The sequence below is a fragment of the Plectropomus leopardus genome, chromosome 19, assembly GCF_008729295.1.
Source record: "Plectropomus leopardus isolate mb chromosome 19, YSFRI_Pleo_2.0, whole genome shotgun sequence".
Taxonomy (NCBI): domain Eukaryota; kingdom Metazoa; phylum Chordata; class Actinopteri; order Perciformes; family Serranidae; genus Plectropomus; species Plectropomus leopardus.
The window spans coordinates 28,274,426-28,291,704 of NC_056481.1; the positions used below are offsets into that span (position 1 = coordinate 28,274,426).

The 17,279-nt window shown below is 43.3% G+C and overlaps 1 long non-coding RNA gene across 1 annotated transcript in view; it reads left to right on the forward strand.

The window, feature by feature from the left end:
* The first annotated feature begins 9,575 nt into the window (after positions 1-9,575).
* Positions 9,576-17,279, forward strand: part of LOC121958383 — a 275,960-nt gene continuing 268,256 nt past the window's right edge. Inside the window, exon 1 of the long non-coding RNA XR_006106843.1 lies at positions 9,576-9,690. This is a non-coding gene — a long non-coding RNA (uncharacterized LOC121958383). The remainder of the gene's footprint in view (positions 9,691-17,279) is intronic.

Here is a 17,279-nt window from a genome sequence, read left to right on the forward strand (position 1 = left end):
TTGTATAAATTGTCAATCAAAATGTATGGTAATGGGTTGGACTTAAGTAAGACTGTTACGCAGCCTTTAGTCTTACTTCATTCCAACCCATTACCACATATTTCTCCCTTCGTTTTGGAATTTAGGGCCAATAGACCTTGTTTATATAAGTATAAAAAATATATTTTGATGGCAAAAGAGGTCAGATTGACCCCAAGGACAACACAAAACATTATAGCTATTCCACCTTGAAAAATAGCAGTTTTGAAGTTGATCTAATAGTGCACTAACTTCAACAGGAAGAATGGTGCCCCAGTCGCCTATTTTCAGCATATGTAACTTGGCCAGCAGGCAGCAGTTCTCTGGAGAGCTGTTTTTAAAGACTGTATACAAAGATAGACATTATGACAATTCCCCCAGAATCTAACATTTCTATCTGGATCGCCCCCTGGTGTCTGCAGTATAGGTCATTAAGCGCTCCCCTCCATGTTAGTGAATTGACATTGACCAAACTTAAAACTCAAAGTACAAAGCAAAAAAAAAAAAAATTATGTCACTGAAGATAGTTCTCATCACCCTAATGTTTGTTAAAGTTATTGGTTTTATGATAAGTTTGATTTTCATTAGCTATTTGATTCTACAAAAAGAGGATCTTCCGCCATAATTGACAGCCAAACTGGTGCACCCGCACTCAGTGGGGCTGCTTGTGATTGGCTGGACATGTGTTTTGGCGGGAACTCCCCGCTGTGGATATATCTACTGCGCAGACTCCAGCTTTGAATGACATCACCAGCACAGAAGCAGCAATATCTGGGATATTTTAGCTTCACTTCAGCATGGTGGGGGGTATGTGGGGCGAGTCAACAATCTTTATAGACAGTTTATGAAATGTTCTTGGGCACAACAAAGATAGTTAAAATAATGGTTAAAAAAAGAACGATGGCACAGGACGCTAGGAAGAAAAAAAGAGACTGATAAGTAACTAAAAGAAGCCTGATAACAGAAATACTGGACAGGCTTTTACATGTTCCCAAGAGCTTCACCAATGGCTGCAAGTCCGATGGCGAGCTGGCTGTGTTGCTGTTGGACAGTTGAGCAATCTGCTCATTTGTAAGCTATATGTCTGTTGCACTTTATTGTTGTTGGCTCTCTTTTACAGTTATGACGTCGTTATTTGATGTGCTCTACACATTTAAAAAAGTTTGGAAAGGGATATGTTTGCCACTGCATTTTCCTATGTTGCTTGATATATGACTTAAGTTGCTCAACAGTCCAGCGTCTTCTTTGCCATATTTTGTGCTTCATAATGCACACCACTTTTTTAAAAGAGACATGTCTGGACTGCAAGCAGGACAGAATCTTGACCCCTTTAACCAAAGCCACACAATTGTAACATGCAGAATGTGACTGGATAACAACATATTGTGCTCCATCGCCGGTATGTACCTCTCAGCATTTGTGCTGCCTTCACAGAGGTAAGAGTTACCCATGATGCCATGGGCCCTAATACCCCCCAACTATAACAGATGTTGGCTTTGAACTTTGAGCTGGTAACAGTCTACATGGTCCTTTACCTCTTTAGCCAAGAGAACACAATGTCCATGATTTCCAAAAAAAAAAAAAAAATTGAGATGTGGACTCGTCAAATCACAGCACACTTTTCCACTTTTTGTCAGTCAATCTCAGATGAGCCCAAGCCCAGACAAGTCGGCGTTGTTTCTGGTAATATAATTAATTAGTAAAGTAATATCCTTAATAGCTGAAGGCATCATGTTTTGGGGATGTCCATTCGTCTGTCTGTTGGTCCATCTGGTCCATTCTGGTTAACATGATGTCTATGCTATAATGACAGTAGTGCATGTAGACGCAGCAGCCAGTAGCTCCTCAAATCCTTACTACTTTTTTGCTATATTTTTCAATTTTTTGACTCCATAGCCCCTTTTGCTGAAGCAAGACTTTTTTTATGATGAAGAAGTACTATCATCTAGAAAAGTTGCGGGGTTTTGGACTGAATGCAACAGACCACGAGAGGATCTCAACCAAGGGCATACGCTGAGCAACCTGTCAGATCAGGGAAGAAATGAAACCAAAAGTGCTGGACAAAGAGAGGGAGGAGAGCTGGCATCAGGGCGATGCTGGTCTGCCTTGGACAGGGAGCTACTCCTCTACTGAGCCTTTTTCTGGCTAATGCCCCGTTGCAGGAGAGTGGAGTGGATGAGATGCAGCAGCAACGGGAAATCAAAGACTGCTCTGCACACATCTTCACAGAGACATGTTAACCCCTAACATCCCGGATCAAGTTTTTGCACTAGAAAGGTGGCCCTTGTTCAGAGCCAAAAGCAAATTACAAAAATGTACTGCAGGAATTGTATGATGCCACCAGCAGCAACTGGATGGAATCTTCATAGTAACTGCTTTAATCAACTCATCCTTGAATACCAAAGATGTAGGATGATGAAGGACAAATGTAATTTAGTTTTCTAAACTTTGTTTTGAAATGATTAATAAAGCTACCATGTACTTTCAATCTCATAAATGCCTTGAGGGAATTTCTTCAAATTTATCATTAGCATTCACTTTGACTCCAAGATGAACTGATCAGATTTTGGTGGTCAAAGTCAAGCTCATTCTTCAGAATCAGAATCAGAATCAGAATCAGAATCAGAAAAAGATTTATTGCCAGGTATAGTTAACACAATACGAGGAATTTTTTTCTGGTGGGTTGGTGCAACATAAATATAGAAAAAAACAGATAAAATAGAAGATACAAATATAAAAAATAAAATATAAAATATAAAAGTACGAGTCTAGCAGTGCAAAACCAAACAAGTAACACAAGTAACAGTGTAACAGTGCAAGAAACAGAACCATGGAATTAAAGTGTTATATACAAGAATGGTTGGAGTGCAAGATATATATTGGTATTTACATTGAATTTCACATTTATACAGGTTTGAGTGCAACTTTATGGTGTGGATGTGCCGCATGACCAGCAGCAGTGCCGGTGATGTGCATTAAAGAACACGTTAATGTAACGTACAGTCTATGAGGAGAGTGCGTCAGTGGGGGACCTGGGCCTTGTTTATGAGGCCGGTGGCAGACGGGAAGAAACTGTTCTTGTGGTGTGAGGTTCTGGTCTTGATGGACCGAAGCCTCCTGCCAGAGGGGAGTGCTTGAAAGAGTTTGTGTCCAGGGTGGGAGGGATTAGCCACAATCTTACCTGCACGCCTCAGAGTCCTGGAGGTGTACAGGTCCTGGAGGGAAGGCAGACTGCAGCCGATGACCTTCTCAGCAGAGCGGATGATACGCTGCAGCCTGCACTTGTCCTTGGCAGTAGCTGCAGCATACCAGATGGTGATGGAGGAGGTGAGGATGGACTCGATGATGGAGGTGTAGAAGTGCACCATCATCTTCACTGGCAGGTTGAACTTCCTCAGCTGCCGCAGGAAGTACATCCTCTGCTGGGCTTTTTTGGTAAGAGAGCTGATGTTCAGCTCCCACTTGAGGTCCTGGGTGATGATGGTGCCCAGGAAGCAGAAGGACTCCACCGTGACCACTGGAGAGTCTCTCAGGGTGATGGGGGTGAGTGGGGCTGTGTTCCTTCTGAAGTCTACAATCATCTCCACTGTCTTTAGAGCGTTGAGCTCCAGATTGTTCAAGCTGCACCAGGACACCAGACGGTCTGTCTCCCTCCTGTAGGCGGACTCATCTCCATCAGAGATGAGCCCGATGAGGGTCGTGTCGTCCGCGAACTTCAGGAGCTTGACAGACTGGTGACTGGAGGTGCAGCTGTTGGTGTACAGGGAGAATAGCAGAGGGGAAAGAACACAGCCCTGAGGGGATCCAGTGCTGATAGTCCAGGAGTCAGAGATGTGTTTTCCCAGCTTTACATGCTGCCTCCTGTCAGACAGGAAGTCTGTGATCCACCTGCAAGTGGAGTCTGGCACGTTCAGCTGGGAGAGCTTGTCCTGCAGGAGAGCTGGGATGATTGTGTTGAAGGCAGAGCTGAAATCCACAAACAGGATCCTGGCATAGGATCCTGGGGAGTCCAGGTGCTGGAGGATGAAATGCAAGGCCACGTTAACTGCATCATCTACAGACCTGTTGGCTCTGTAGGCAAACTGTAGGGGGTCCAGGTGTGAGTCAGTAATGTCTTTGATGTGTGGAAGCATGAGGCGCTCAAATGACTTCATAACCACAAAGGTCAAGGCGACGGGTCTGTAGTCATTGAGACCTGTTGTCCTCAGCTTCTTGGGAACAGGGATGATTGTGGAGGCCTTGAAGCAGGCCGGTACGTGGCAGGTCTCCAGTGAGGTGTTGAAAATGTCTGTGAACACTGGAGACAGCTGATCAGCACAGTGTTTCAGGGTGGATGGAGAGACAGAGTCCGGCCCACTTGCTTTGCGGGGGTTCTGCCTCTTGAACAGTCTGTTGACATCCTTCTCCTGGATGGAGAAAGGTGTCACTGGGGGGGAGGGGGAGGATGAGTTGGGAGCTTCTGGGGTGGGCAGCTGTGGTGAAGCTCCTGCTGAGATGGGGGAGGTGCAGGTGGAGGGTTGTGGCTGGTCAGAGGTGTGATCGGGGATGGAGTCAGGACTGTCCCATTGTCTTTCAAATCTACAGTAAAACTCATTCAGGCAGTTGGCCAGACGCAAGTCATTGGCAGCTTGTGGGGCTCTGGGTTTGTAGTTGGTTATCTGCCTGAGCCCCCTCCACACAGAAGCAGTGTCACCGGCTGAGAACTGGTGTTGGAGTTTCTCAGAGTACAAACGTTTAGCTCTTCTTGATCGACTTTGTAGTCGTATCGTTGGACTTGCAGCCGTATGTCTTGGACACTCGGGTGAAGAGAGGGGCGGAGCTGTCAACCGACCAGCACCTGGTGGTGAGTTGGCTCCGATGGTGGGGGAGGACGCCGGTCAGACCTGGCAGACCCAAACGCATTGTGAGGGTCTGCTGGGAATGTCTGGCAGAGTCTCCCGTCAGAAGGAGCTTCAACTCCCACCTCCGGGAGAGCTTCGACCATGTCCCGCTGACCTCGACTCGGGACGTTGTGGATCGGTGGAAGGAATACTTCGAAGACCTCCTCAATCCCACCGACACGCCTTCCGTTGGGGAAGCAGAGCCTGGGGACTCGGGGGTGGGCTCCTCTATCTCTGGGGCTGAGGTTACCGAGGTGGTTAAAAAGCTCCTCGGTGGCAGGGCCCCGGGGGTGGACAAGGTCCGCCCGGAGTTCCTCAAGGCCCTGGATGTTGTGGGGCTGTCGTGGCTGACGCGACTCTGCAACATTGCGTGGACATCGGGGGCAGTGCCCTTGGACTTGCAGACTGGGGTGGTGGTCCCTCTTTTTAAGAAGGGGGACCGGAGGGTGTGTTCCAAGGGAGTGTAAGGGTGTAAGGTCTATTTGGGGGTACTAGAGAGGAGGGTCCGCCGGATAGTCGAACCCCGGATTCAGGAGGAGCAATGCGGTTTTCACCCCGGTCGTGGAACTGTGGACCAGTTCTGGACCCTTGGCAGGGTCCTTGAGGGTGCGTGGGAGTTTGCCCAACCAGTCTACATGTGCTTTGTGGACTTGGAGAAGGCATTCGACCGTGTCCCTCGGGGAGTCCAGTGGGGGGTTCTCCGGGAATATGGGGTTTCGGACTCCCTGATACGGGCTGTCCGTTCCCTGTATGACCGGTGCCAGAGCTTGGTCCGCATTGCCGGCAGTAAGTCGAACTCGTTTCCGGTGAGGGTTGGACTCCTCCAGGGCTGCCCTTTGTCACCGATTCTGTTCATAACTTTTATGGACAGAATTTCTAGGCGCAGCCAGGGTGTTGAGGGGGTCCGGTTTGGTGACCTCAGGATTGGGTCTCTGCTCTTTGCAGATGATGTGGTCCTGTTGGCTTCATCGGGCCGTGACCTTCAGCTCTCACTGGATCGGTTCGCAGCCGAGTGTGAAGCGGCTGGGATGAGAATCAGCACCTCCAAATCCGAGACCATGGTTCTCAGCCGGAAAAGGGTGGCGTGCCGCCTCCGGATCGGGGGCGAAGTCCTGCCCCAAGTGGAGGAGTTTAAGTACCTCGGGGTCTTGTTTACGAGTGAGGGAAGGATGGAGCGGGAGATCGACAGGCGGATCGGTGCAGTGTCTGCAGTAATGCGGACTCTGCACCGGTCTGTCGTGGTGAAGAGGGAGCTGAGCCGAAAGGCAAAGCTCTCGATTTACCAGTCAATCTTCGTTCCTACCCTCACCTATGCTCACGAGCTTTGGGTAGTGACCGAAAGAACAAGATCGCGGGTACAAGCGGCCGAAATGAGTTTCCTCTGTAGGGTGGCTGGGCTCTCCCTTAGAGATAGGGTGAGAAGCTCGGTCATCCAGGAGGAGCTCTCCGTGTTGAGAAGAGCCAGATGAGGTGGCTCGGGCATCTAATTAGGATGCCTCCAGGATGCCTCCCTGGTGAGGTGTTCAGGGCACGTCCCACCCGTAGGAGGCCCCGGGGAAGACCTAGGACACACTGGAGAGACTACGTCTCACAGCTGGCCTGGGAACGCCTCAGGGTCCCCGGGGAAGAGCTGGACGAAGTGGCCGGGGAGAGGGAAGTCTGGGTTTCCCTGCTTAGGCTGCTGCCCCCGCGACCCGACCCCGGATAAGCAGAAGAAAATGGATGGATGGATGGATGGTTTAATGAGTGGTGCCACTAGTTACCTAGCCCTTTCAGGACCTGGGCAGTACACAGTGCAGTAGAGTAGGAAAATATTAACCTGTAGATTGACATGTGTGATCTTAACGGGTTTACTGCCTCAATACTGTCATCATACGCAATTTTTGGCTACATTTCTTGTGTTGGCACAAGTTGACCACCATTATCTTGGACTCCAAAAAGAAGGGGTTGAACTACATGTAGCATATATACGCTTACTGTTTTTTATTCTCACTGAGAGTCAGCAGACTATTTAAGATATGTTGCTTAATGATGCTTGTTGTGCCCCGTTCACTTTCTATGGCTTGGCACTGGCAACAGTGGATGGCTTTATGTTTTTGGTTTGTCATTATTTAATACCATTTGTGAGTTGCACCAGTCCTCCATGGTCCTAAAGTAAATTTAAATGACTTTGGTCTTGAGGCCTGCAGATGCAAAAACACATGCCTCAGCCGCTCTCACACTATAGCACAGGATGACTGGTGGGGAAGCGTGTGTGAATTTTCATGTTCGTGTTTTTTTATTTTCTTATAGGGAAGGGCCTCATGAGATAGCAAGAAAACAGAATTGCCAGAGGGAGTCTAATGTCAGTGTCTTATAAATACTCAGTTTAAACTCAGTGTCTGTGATAACCACACATGCCATGTGGAACAAGCTGCAATATATCCAGTAAAATCGATGAATCACCCACTTCTAGCTGTTGATGGTGGCAGCACCAGATGTGTGAATCAATGGACCAGTCTCAGCAGTAGGCTGAGCTTTAAGGGTCTGGATCTGGCTGTTCACACAGAGAAGTGAGGTGAAAGTTGAGCAGTTCAATGTTAGGTATTATTTAGGGAAAACACTCACTTGAAATGCCAGCACAGTGTGAATGTTGCACACACACGCACACAAGCATGCACACAGGCACACACACACACACACACACACACACACACACACACACAGACACACACACACTCACACACTCACACACTTTCTTCTAGCCAATTCTTGGTGCAATAGCCACCTCATCATTGCCTCTTTTTCCCTGTGGAGCAGTACAGCCAGGCATCTCGCCATTGGACCAGTGTAGCTGCATAATGCTAGTATAATAGCTAATTTCACCTTTAATTAAATGTGCTGGGGAGCAGCACAGGCTGTGTTTCGCCTGACTTAAAGACACAGGACTGTCACAGTGATAAAATGACATAGGAAAAATCCCTGGACAAAACTAAACGGAAAAAAATTGTAGGAAATTAGCAGTTTAATTACTTTCAGTTAATTGTTTCAATAGGTCAGTGATACTCAACTTATGGCACAGCTAATTCTGGCCCCCAACAGGTTGCTGTATGCTCCCCCAAATTCACAGTAAAAATAAAGTGATTCACACTGGGAATTTATTTTGTACTTTTAATATACTTAAGGTGCCATAGTGCATAATACAGCATCAAAATAGAGATTGTTGATTAAAAAAAAGTGCCAGGAGGATCCCCCGTACCCTGTGTCAGCTAAGACCCTGATGTCCTAAAATTCTGCATGTGTCCTAAAAATGTCCTAAAATCTTTGAAATGTCCTAAAATCCTAGAAATGTCTTAAAATCCTAGAAACATCCTAAAATCCTATGAATGTGCTAAAATCCTAGAAATGTCCTTAAATCCTGTAAAGATCCTAAGATTCTAGAAATTTCCTATAATCCTGGAAACATCCTAATATCCAAGAAATGGCATAGAAATCTAGAAACATCCTAATATCCCAGAAACATGTAAGGGACTGCTGTGACTGGCCCCTGGGCTCCTGTCATTCTGCAAAAGTGTCCCCCAAGCAAAGCAAGTAATGTAATGTAATATTTTATTTAGACAGGGACAGTGCACAATAAAACATTAACCTTGCATAATGGGCAGGTAGTGTGGAAAAAATAAATAGATAAATAACAGAATTTGATTAAATAAAATACAAAACATCAGTTCATGAAATTTAAGAAACATTATTATCCCCTTATCCCATCCCTTGTAATCAAGAATAATCTCAAATATGTGCAGAATTGCAGCTATACAATTATGAAAGTATGAGGGCACAGTCATTCTGATGGACCAAGTTGAGTATCTCTGTAGTTTATCAATGGATGGAAATATGATTTGTAGGTGTATATTTTGTATACAAATTTGTGTGTATATGTGCTTTTTTTTTAATTATGAAAACATGGAGGGATGGAAAAAGTCAGGGATGAAGGCCAGATAAGGTGACGGAGATCAGAGAGAAGGATGAGGTAGAGAGCAGGAGGGAGGAGGAGGGAGGCTTGTTTCACAGGAGTTTCACTACCTGTCATGGTGTGCTGAGTTAAGTCTCACTAGAAGACACACACACTGGCAGCAGAGGTTTTTGCCTCATCTCTCTGCCCTGCTCCTCATCCTTCTCTCTTTCTTTCATAAGCCCCTGCTTGCTTTGTGATGTGTTCAGTGATGTGTGTGTGTGTGTGTGTTTGTCACACTTCTTCTCATTACCACACATGCTCCGCTCAGTGTTTGTATTGTATTTATGGATGCACATATGAGCATGCATTTACATCATGGCATGAATAGTGCAGTGTGTTTGTGTGTTATCCGCTCACTCGCTGGCTCGCAACACACACCAGCTCTCCCCTACTGTAGCTTGAAAGCTCAACCCACACCAAACGCATCCCTTGACACACACACACACACACACACACACACACACACACACACACACACACACACACACACACACACACACACACACACACACACACACAGAGCTTGCCTTCCTTCTCCGCTCTCTAATGCTCTCTGCTCCTCCTCTGTCTCTCTTTCTCACTCTCTCTCTCCATCTCAATCTCTTGCTCAGAGCAGTTGGTTCGGCAGAGCGCTATAACAGTGTAGAGTGTGTGTTTGCCGTGGCATGTGTGTGTGTGTGTCCAGCGAAGAAATCGCAGTGAAAACGAAGAGAGAGATAGACAGATAGAAAGAAAGAGAGAGAGAGAGACATCCAGAGGCAGGACTGAGCAGACTGAGAGAAGGCAACACTCCTCACCACCGTGAGTACTGTACTGTATATCCATGCTTTTCTCCATTTACTCACTACTGAGGGAGCTGTTTCCTAACTAACTGAAGTGGGCTGCATAACGTACAGTAGACAAGTGGACAGTGAGCAGAGTACACAGCAACAAGACAGTGGAAATGCATAGCAAGATGCACATGATCACTTTCAAACTGTTGGCTGAGGTCATGTTGTTTCTCGGTGTGAAGCTGCACTGCTGAGTGTTCCATGTGAATGAATGTGTGATTGTGGTGTGTGTGTGTGTGTGTGTGTATAAACAATCATAGATGTGCAAAGGTGGGAGGTGAACTGACTCGCACATAGATATTGAGAAGCAATGAGTTTTTTTGTGCATGCACGCTTGAAAAACCTCTGCCTAAACTCATACATATGACTATGATGCAAATTTCTTTGGTGCATTTCTATTTTATAACTTACATCTCTCTGGTTGTGGTCACACTTGCAAACTTTTCACATACGCAATTCACAAATCTCAGTTTTGTGGGCAGAACATATTGTATTTAGATTGGAATTACATTATGTAACCCTTTGGACTCTAGGCAAATTGGCTTACTTTTAAAAACATGGGAAAAAAAAAGGAGGTGTTCCACAAATTGCAAGAAATTGGTAGATATGAACAACTATTTTTGAAAATGCTAGGGATTGTTATTGTAAATTCTAAACTATGGCAGTTTTTTAAGGATATAAATTATTATTTCTAAACACTTTTTAAATGTAATTTCTTTGTTCTTATAAAAAACATTATTTTTTCTAATTTTATAGATAATTTTCTTGTACTTTTTGCAATTTTTTTGGGTAATTTCTTCTAATGTCGCTCCTTTTACCTGTGTTTTTGAAAGAAATCAAGCAAATAGGCGTAGGATTCAAAGGTTTAAATCACACTATATGCACTGCGGAAGTGCTTAGGCGCACCACTGATGGGACAGTTGCACAGTGTGTGTGTGAACTTAAATGTCCTTTCACTAATTGCTCTGGTCCTGTTGGGATATGTATTCACCTTTCCCATTTTTTCTAAACATTTGGAATAATTTGTAGATGTTTATTGTAAACTGAACCGCTTTGTTCAGTGCAATTTCCCAGCGCTGCTCTAGAAATGTATCCACTCCCGCCCCACTCACCACCAAAAGCGCCAGGAAGGCTGAAATCAGCTACCGTAACTCTTTCTCCACACAGAGATAAGATTTGTTCATTTTAGTGATTCCACTTATCTCAGATAGTGTTGGAAGGGAGGACTGGAGAACATACCAGAGGCATATTATAAAGTGCAGTTTTGATGCTGAGGACAGCAGAGAAAAGAGGTGAGGGGGAGTTGGCGGTGAAGAGAGAACCAGAAAGAGGGATTATGATAACCTCATAAAAGGAAGGATTATGATAACTGCTGCCATCCCTTCTTTTTCCCCCCCTTCCTCACTCAAAGTAATTATTTCTGGAAAGCCACGTTCTGTCTGTGGCTTGGCACTGGCTTTTGTCAGCTCTGTTTTCCTTCGTCAGACGTCACAAAGTCAAAATCAGGTACACTTCAATCCTGCCACAGAATAGTGAAAATTGTTTTCAAACGGCACGTCCCAACGCGTGTTTAACGTATTCGTTTTCCTTTTTGTATTTATTACAGGTGAATTTATGTGTTCAGTCATAACATGTTATGACTGAACACATAAGAAATCACATCAAACTTTTCTTTTGATGCTGAGAAAATTGGTGTGATTTCTTTCAAAGCATGAAAAAACACCCCAAATAAGCAACTTGGTAAGAAATATTCCACAAATTACAAGAAATTCGTAGATTAAGAATTAAAAAAAAAAAAAAGAAAGCTGGGGGAACTCACTTGGGGGAAAAAGAAAAAAGCTACAGCACTTTTTCATTTACTTGTTTGTATGTTTTTTCAACTTTATTTTAATTTTTAAAATTATTATTATTATTATTATTATTATTATTATTATTATTAGGGGCGGCACAGTGGCGTCGTGGGTTCTCTCTAGGGTCTCCGGCTTCCTCCCACATTCCAAAGACATGCAGGTCAGGTTGATTGGTGACTCTAAATTGCCCTTAGGTGTGACTGTGAGCGTGAAAGGTTGTCTGTCTATATGTGTTGGCCCTGCGATAGTCTGGCGTCCTGTCCTTTTTATGCTTTTGTAAGAAATCATGCCAGTTTTCTCAGGTCTCAAAAGGGTTAAAATTAAATCATTCGTATTTGTTTGAGCTTTACTGTATTATTCATTTATATGAAGAGAACTACTGCCTCCTGTGTGAGATAATGTCTTTCTTATAAAATAAAAAGCAGATTTCTCTCAAATGTGTTTTCAGCTGCATACAAGTGTATACACCTTATCAAATCCGTACATTATATGGAGTGAATGCACCAATGACTTCCATGGGTATCTGAACTAATACAAGTGTGTTTGTTCCACAAATGTATGTATGTATGTTTCTGTGTGTGTGTGTGTGTGTGTGTGTGTGTGTGTGTGTGTGTGTGTGTGTGTGCGTGCGTGTCTTCCTAGAGGATCAAGGAATGTTTGTTGGAGGCCGGCAGGCTCTGGAGAGAAGTGTCGACGGTAGGATATCTGTGGCTTTTGTCAGGATTTACTCTCACAATAAGGATTTAGTGGGTGACACTTGGGCAGGGTGTGTCTACATCAAAGGGGCTTTGCAGCATAAAGCAGCGAGCAGCCTCACATCAGGACACGCTGCGGCTGCTGTGTAGAAGCAAAGCGGGGGGAAAGTTTGCTTCATTGTTAGTTTTTTTTTATTTTTATAAGGGAAGACAAAGTCCAGGCAGTGTGTGTGATGACTGTGGGCATTTCTGAGCACTGCTGGCTCCTTGCAAGTGTGTGTTATGTTGCGGTATGCAGCAGATGTTTGGTTTTGTAGTGGTCCTAGCTAGGTAGTTACGTCTCACACGCACACACACACACACACAGCATCAGGAGTGTATACTTACCGTCAATGCTGCTTCTATGTGAGAAAAGCACAAGTGCTCACTCGGCTTGCAGATGTGCTCAACTTGTCAGTCTTGATGGTTTTTGTGCCTAAACTGGCTACTGCATAAGCCGCATATACTATGTATACTGTGTATACTGTATGATATCATGACATGATCAAATACATTTGACTTTGGGTAATATCAGCATACAAGGTACCCAGTAAAAGTGTTATTGTTTTCTATTTTTTTTTAACTGTTATGTTTTTTTATGCAAAAAAATGTAATAAGTAAAGGAACTAGTAACATATGCTTTAGGATAAATGCAGTGAAGTAAAAAGTACAATATTACCCTCTTAAATGCAGTGGCGTAAAAGAGGCATGAAGTACCGCAAATTTGTACTTAAATATAGTACTTGAGTAAATATACTTTGTTAAATTCTACCAATGCAAAAATAAGAAAATAGGAAATTATTATTTTAATTATATTTTTTTCATAGCCTATATAAAAAAAGACAACAACTTTGTGATAGATTACTACTGACTATATTACCAAACATGAGAAGAAGAAGAAGAAGAAGAAGAAGAAGAAAACCATAATGGAGACAGGTTTGCCTTTTTCGAGGGCATATATTAAGAATTGCGCTATTCCAATTTTTCATGAGTTCTTCTTTGAACATAGATGACTATTTCAGCTGGCAATCTGAATCTCTCGGAAGCGCCCATTCTGCCCAACACATTTTTGAAGGGCCCACTCTCCCTCTCAACCCATGGGCCCCAGTGCAACTGCAATGCCTGCACTGTGTGTAGTTACGCCCCTGGGTCTCAGTGTGAGGGTGGAAACACTCACATACAGTTCCTTATGGACAGAGAGATACAAAGACTTTAAGGATTTGTGTGTGTGGACATGTGAACATGTGTCGCTGCAGGCATTCTCCAACATTTACAACCTTGCCACAATTTAAAGTGTCTCTAGAAGAGAAAAAAACAATGGAACAGACTATGATGCTAAATGAAAAAAGTGTCTATTTGCTCTGTGAAAAAACTAATGGAGAATAAACCTCCACAGTCTAATTGCTGACGGTTTCATCATCATCACCCAATAATTTCTACAATAACAATTCATTTGAATGACATATTCCATTAACATCTTTCTTTCTCTCATAAACATCCATTTTCATTAGAGAACATTACACTTTACCTTTCAGCTGCTGCTGTCATTTATCACACACACTTTCCTGACTGTCACACGCCATTCACAAAGTACCCCCTCTGAGATCTCGTCATGCATACCAAAGCCACTGCATTCTGAGCTTTCTTCAAAATTCCTCTGCATCTTTTTGCTGGGATTGGTACAGTATTTCACACAGCACCTAATCTCTTTGAGCAGAGTTGTTATCCCCGGCCATGATGAATCGTATCGCTGCTGTCGCTTGTTGCACCTACAAGCTGTTTTTTTGGTGAGCAGCTTTGTTGGTTTAAAAGTGAGTGTGTGACAGTATGGTTGTGTGAGAGTGTGTGTTTGTTAGTATTGTCTGAAGTGTTGTGCTGACAGCACAGATAAGTCTCTTGTCCCGAGGCCTAATCCCTCCTCTACACCAGAATGAGAGATGGATAGAGAAAAAGATGAGAGACAGGAAGAGAGAGAGAGAGAGAGACATTAATGTTGAACACAGTGACGAGTCCCTGAGAAAATGTGTGTGTGTGTGTGTCACAACGCAGCGGCGGAGGCTTTCAGAGGGGAGCAAGAGCGGGATTTGCATGTGAACAAGGGCTTTAACAGAGCCATGAACCGTTAATACACATTCAGAGAGGTTTTGTAGCGATTGGCCGGAGTTGTTCAGAAACAGGTGCTGTGCAAATCACAGCAAACACTCTCTATTCCAAAATATTTTCCTCAGCAGCTCTATTCTCTGTATTCTCTGTCGCCATCTGCTTTGCCAGTGCTTTCAGAAGGACTTGGGCTCTTGTTCAGGAAAAAAAAAACATGATTGGGAAATGGCAGAAAAAAAGACTGCATCCATTTTTGTTTTTCCCTTTTGAATGAATGCAGACAAAATAGATCAGAATAGAAGTTTGAAAACATCCAGTACTTTATTTGGAATGTTGACAGTTTTCATTTTATTCTCATTTGTAATTATAGATGTTACTGCATTAAGTCAGACATCAGTAGCAATATCAGCATATAATAAAGCACACTCTCATTCTTTTGTGATGCTTTTCTTGTTTTTTGTCAAATCTTTTTAGGCCTTCTTTTTTATATACCCTCCCCAAAGCTACAATATGACTCGGGAAAATACAGTGTTTGTCTCACATGATGTGTTTGAGAACTGACCTGAAAATCCAAAAATTTCTGATTTTACAGTTCTTGTCTCCAATAAATGGTGTAATTTTTGTGAATTTGATTTAGTTTGGACAACATGTTTATTTAAAAAAAACACCAAAAAGATTTAAAGAAAAACAAAAAATTGCTAAAATTTTTTTAAAAGGAAAAGAAATTGAAATGTTTTTAAGAATCACCAAAAATTTTCAAGGCAAAAAAAAAAATTAAATAATTTTTAAAGGAAAAAAATCAAGCCCAAATGTCATCATATCCAAAAATGCCAAAATCACTCCCATTTCCTGAAAGGTTGAAACTAAGCGTCTGCAGTGGCAGAGTGCAGAACACTGAGTATCTAGATGGACTAGCTGTTCCAGTGATAAGGGGAACTCAGAAAAATGTAAATTGTCTGCTGGACACACCAGTTCAGCTCATTTTATCAAGTCATTCCCTACAGTTTATTACAGAGATTTACTGAAAGTCACTTTGTGTGCAGAAGTGCACTGTGACACGCTGTGGGTCAGCACAGGATCTCGTAGTACGCTTTATTTTAAAGCTTCACATTTGATTCACTCTGTCTGAGCTTGTTCGGTAATAATTTGTCCTGGCACATAATTGCAGGTCACCAGTCTGTGTCCAGGACGTCCTCTACATTGACACCAAGTAAAACAATTCATATCAGATGCAGTTTTCTGATCCTCCCCTTTAGGAGGAAGTCAGAGTCCCAGCCTCAGCTCGTCATTATAGGGAATTATCTGTATCATCTTGGTATCCATATTTCATATTAGTTCATCATAGGCCAGTGTAGTGGATGATGAGGACAGCTCTTGATTAGGAGATATTTAAATGCCTACCCAAAACTGAAACTTCTTTTGGAGATTCCTTAGATGAACCTCGGGGTCAGCTAATGGACCTAACTGCCTTGTTGAACTTACGACTCCTGTAAGCAGAACTAAATTACGACAGATTTTATTGCCCGACCGACAGATTGAGCCAACTCATTTGGGGTGAGGAGCTGTCAACTGAGCTCCTGCAGAGACTGAAGGAGACATCAGGAGATCTCTACATCATAGAAACTGACAATTTATGTCTTTGTTGCAAAACCAACATGTGACATATCCGCACATCTCCAGACTGTAAGAGGGGAACACATTAACTGCCTTTCGTATTCAAAGTAAAAGCATTTTGAAATGTTGTGTGGTGGTCTCATACCTACAGAACTGGAACTTTGCTTACATGCTGATTTTAAGGCCAAACTCACAAACACAAGCTGTGTCTGTGTGTGTGTGGACAGGTGTGACCTTTCGTAACCCTCTGCCAGCAGCTTGCTACACACTGAATGGAAATACTCTTAGTACAGACTTGCATTTTGATATACATCTCCTCTATCTGTATGTTAATTATCCTTCCTTTACACTGTTGTGTGCAGATTCTATATTGTTTTGAAATCATTTGAATTGTGATTTTCTAATTATAGGTTGTGTTGGTAGACCTTTGGTTATATTAAATACTTTCATACTTGTATACCTTTACTCAAATATTATCTTTAACAACCTTTAATTATATCAGAGTGTTTTGACACCGTAGTATTACACTTACTTATTTTCACACATATTTGTTATGTTTGTTAAACGTGGTTAATACTGTTTTACTTAGTTAATGATCTGTCAAATAATTATTTAGTTTTCTCATACATGATTGGTATCGATCAGCTGAGGAGAGTGTCATTGTTTTAAATATTGAAGATATGAAGGCCTGTAGTGAACTTTATCAATACTTTAGGAAGAAATTATATCTAGACAGTTAAACCAGTAGGAGTGATAAAAGGGAGGAGTATATTTTTCCCACTTTGACGGTCAAGCACCACACCCCTTTGTCACAGGAGTTATAACCCTGTGAAGTCAAAGGACTTGGGTTTTTTGGCTCTTTTGGCTTTTTGGGTTCTGTGCTTTTGGCTCTTTGGGCTTTGGAGGGGGCGGGGGGATGCCTGCTTGTGCTGCAGCCCTGAGATGCTGTGAGCTGCTGTTTATCTACCTTGAAAGAGAGAACTTTGGAAACAGCCCATGCTACACGTGTTCTAAATGACGATTAAAAACCAGAGGACTTTGCACAAGAGAGACTGTGAGACAAAGAGAGACTTTGAATTAGACGAAGCCTGATAAGCTGTCATGGTGATCTCATCTCAGCCACATGAGGTGTCAGAAGATGACCCAGCTGTTCATGGAGAGAGAGAGATAGAGGAATCAAACTCAAGCCGAGTTTACAACGTTCAAACCGACCGAGGCCAGCCACCGGAACCGCACGAGCATAACCGAGCTGCCCGTCCAGT